This window comes from Octopus bimaculoides, chromosome 16 (genome assembly GCF_001194135.2).
Source record: "Octopus bimaculoides isolate UCB-OBI-ISO-001 chromosome 16, ASM119413v2, whole genome shotgun sequence".
NCBI lineage: Eukaryota > Metazoa > Mollusca > Cephalopoda > Octopoda > Octopodidae > Octopus > Octopus bimaculoides.
This window is the reverse complement of record NC_068996.1, coordinates 27,857,463-27,861,568: the sequence shown is the minus strand read 5'-3', so window position 1 is coordinate 27,861,568 and position 4,106 is coordinate 27,857,463. Positions and strand designations below refer to the sequence as shown.

Below are 4,106 nucleotides of genomic sequence, written 5' to 3'. Positions count from 1 at the left end.
CACATATTCTCATCATCATCTGCCGTACGGATATCATTATGGTTTCAACAGCTGGGCAGTGCCATTCAGTCCCGTGATGTCAGCAGATTAAGAATTCATAGAGAAATAGCAAGAGCGAAACATTAGCATAATATTTCCATTACATCTACACCTGCAAACACAAACATTGAATACAAACTAATTGCAATAAACCTATAGCTAAAAATTTATTGTATATTAAAAAATAGTACCTATGAAACAAAGAACTATCTCTAAAAAGGACTTTGCTACCACAAAACTATAGAATAAAACTAGTGAATAAAACATACTGAACAAAATTTACTGGCTACTGATGCATAACCTGAGAAATAATAATAACCCAAGGAATAACTAACCAAGAAATTCAAACATATAGATTAATTAATGAACTCAGACCAACAGACATGCTGCTTCACACTCTGCAAAATATTCCAAACACAAAAACACACCAAAAATTAATCAAATGTAGACTAGTGGCACATTGTTGGCACTCCGTCGCTTACGACGTCGAGGGTTCTAGTTGATCCGATCAACGGAATAGCCTGCTCGTGAAATTAACGTGGCTGAGCACTCCACAGACACGGGTACCCTTAACGTAGTTCTCGGGGTGACACAGTGTGACAAAGCTGGCCCTTTGAATTACAGGTACAACAGAAACAGGAAGTAAGAGAAAGTTGTGGTGAAAGAGTACAGCAGGGTTCACCACCACCCCCTGCTGGAGCCTCGTGAAGCTTTAGGTGTTTTCGCTCAATAAACACTCACAACGCCCAGTCTGGGAATCGAAACCGCGATCCTATGACCACGAGTCCGCTGCCCTAACCACTGGGCCATTGCGCCTCCACTAGGGATAACAGTAAACTTGGTAGACAGAACCTACAAATCCCATTATATGTGTGTGCAAGCACAGGCATGCATGAATAAATACAGGCTGCAACAACTGCATGAAAAATAACACACACACACATATATATATATATATATATATATGTATATATATATGACGACTGCTAGCAATCTGAAACTTTGAAGTTACTATTACCCTTCTTCTTGTAAAAGAATTATATAATAGAATTCTATAATTTAATGGCTTCAAGGCTCTGGATATGAATATTCATAGCACGTGAGTGAGTGTTGTTTAGTTCCAGATGACTTCCTTATCTGAGAGGCTAAAATCAAAGGCACACTAACCATGACCAACCAGTCTTTTACTCAGGTTTTAAAATTTATTTGACTACACATTTATCTGACATGGTTTTGTTTAAGGTACAGCGTACCTGGGACTACACTATCCCAGTTACACATCTTCCATTTAAAATGATATGTTATGGTATCATTTTGAGGGACATTCAGCTTCTACACCTGACAGGTCAAATCACAGTATAGAGGTCCTTCTTTATTGCCCTATGTGACCAAACAAATCTTATTGTTATTACTATTACAACTCCTATACTATCATTGTTTTATTACAAAACAGATTACAATTACAGCAAAAATTACTGTAAAAACCCATGTATAAATACAAATCTTGATTTGGGGGCTTAAATGGCTTTAAAAACCCATGGAAGTCACACAAAAAAAAACTGAGTGGACAGCCTACTACAATCTGATATAATTTTCTTTTATATAAAATAAATCTATACAATAAAAAGAATAATCTAAAAGATACAATCTTATTACCTTGTGTCTTTGTTAATAATAATTTGGATGGGAAGGGAACATTAAACTTTGCTGCCTACAAATAATAATGAAAATATTGGGTTGAAAAATCCTTTTTGGATAGGAAAAGTTGAAAGCTGTTCAATCCCACAAGTAGTCTTCAAAATTTGCTATCCAAAAGTCTCTTCCAACCCAATATTTATATTCTATTATTTATAGCTTCAAGTGCTTCGAGATATATTGTTCAAAAATATATATTTCGCATTTTCTCAAAAGTTTATAAAATTCTCATGATAGTCAATCACACACACACACAACCCCTTAATGTAAGTATTGATGCTGGAGAGAAACAAGTGCATATTATGCATGTTGTTTTACAGTATGTTCATGGACAAATGATAGTTTTTGTATTTCATTACTCAAAATTGCTGGTCTTATGCATATAGTAAAAACAATTATTATTATCATTATTATTAAGGGGCCAAGCTGACAGAATTATTAGCACACTAGACAAAATGCTTAGGAGTATTTCATCATCATTACATTCCGAGTTCAAATTCCACTGTGGTCAACATTGCATTTCATCTTTACAGAGTTGATGAAATAAGTACCAGTAGAGTACTAGGGTCAGTAAAATTGATTGGCCTGCCTCCTACAAAATTTCAAGCCTTTTGCCTATACTAGAAGGGATATCAAATTTCACTGAGGTCAACTTTGCCTTTCATCCTTCTAGAGACAATAAGTCATGTCATCGTCAATTCACCACAGAGAAAGTTCACTGTCGTAAATTCAGTTTTTTATCTCAATAAAATATTATTGAACTGTTACTGGTGAGATACTATGAATATATTTTCTTGGTGAACTTTCCTTATAGTGAACATTCCTCATGGTGAACTGAAGGTGATGAATTTTCCTTGTGATAAATTGATGGCGGTGAACTTACCTGTAATCAAAATAAGTACCAGTAGAGCACTGGGGTTGATGTAATCAACTTACCCCCTCCCACAAAATTGCTGGCCTTTTGCCAAAATTTGAAATCATTATTATTATTATCAATATTAATCAATGTAAGAAATCATTATTATACATTACTGATTGTTTTCTTTACAACATAATATGGTCAAGTGTATGGGAGAGAGGAAGAAGTTAATAAATTAGGAAGCCCAACACAGAATAGGTTCCATTCAATGGCACTTACTTGGCTATTTTTCAAGTGTACAATACAATACAACCAGAGTATGCAATGAGCATTGTTAAATGACTGTTTAAAAAGCAGATAGTTTTGTAGTCATGCTGTATGGCATTAAAAATTTATCACATCAAATGCTTCATGTCTACACATTATTATTTGGTTTATTAGTAACAGATCTGTTTTCAAATCAAACAAACCAAATATGTATATTACAGTTACATAACTATGTTAGCTTGGAGAGACTGCAAGAAAACTCTTAAGCAGAGTTACAAATTAGAGAGGACCCAGGGAAATGTTTTGGAATGTAATCCCATATATATATTTACCCACACATAACAAAAAGACTATATGTGACTTAAATATCAAATTATGTTATATTAAATGCATCTTCACATGCTGAACTGATTGGTAAATCAGATTGCATAGTGTACTTTATTATTGTAACAAAGTAGTAATTGCAAAACATTGCCCTTATGGAGATTGTGATATATTTGTAGCTTTTCTATAGTATATGGTGAAAATGCATTTTTTAACATTATTAAAAAACACCTTTAAAATGTTTTTTAATAGTTAAACACAAATCAAAAACATGTAAAAAATGTGTTTAACACATTTTTCAAAAATGTTTAAATTATATTTTAATTTACACTAAAACTTTGAATACTATTTTAATGTATATTTCACACTAAGATAGTGTATTAATGTGTAAAATTTATACTAAACTTGTGTTTTTACAGTTCATTAAAATACAGTGTATTTAATCGCTCATAAAAACATTATTCTTATGTTTATACAGTCCACTAAGTCCCCTAGAAACAGTTATGGATTTTAATAGTCCAATCACTGCATAAATAACAGTGAGAATGACAAGAGATTGTCTGTGCAACTTGAGTTGAAGAATTAAAGGTATTTTTATTTGAAAGCACTTTGTTTTGTTTCCGTTTCCTCACTTCTGTTTACATCTTTCACAAACATACATGAGCAACAAATACACACATGCATACATACACATTTATATGTGTGTGTGTACATGTATATCACACAGGTATGGATGTGTGGTTAAGAAGTTTGGTTCACAATCATTGGCTCTATTTTTAATTGCACTGTGCATCACAATGGACAGGCAACTGTTTTCTGTAACTTCAACTTGACCAGTACTGTGTGAGATACATATATGCATATATATATATATATATATATATATGTATATATATATATATATATATATGTATATATATAT

At 32.8% G+C, this 4,106-nt stretch overlaps 1 protein-coding gene across 13 annotated transcripts in view; it reads right to left on the bottom strand.

The window, feature by feature from the left end:
- LOC106882306 (C-Jun-amino-terminal kinase-interacting protein 4) overlaps window positions 1–4,106 on the bottom strand; it is a 233,098-nt gene that overhangs the window by 94,007 nt on the left and 134,985 nt on the right. The gene's annotated exons all lie outside the window — the stretch shown is intronic.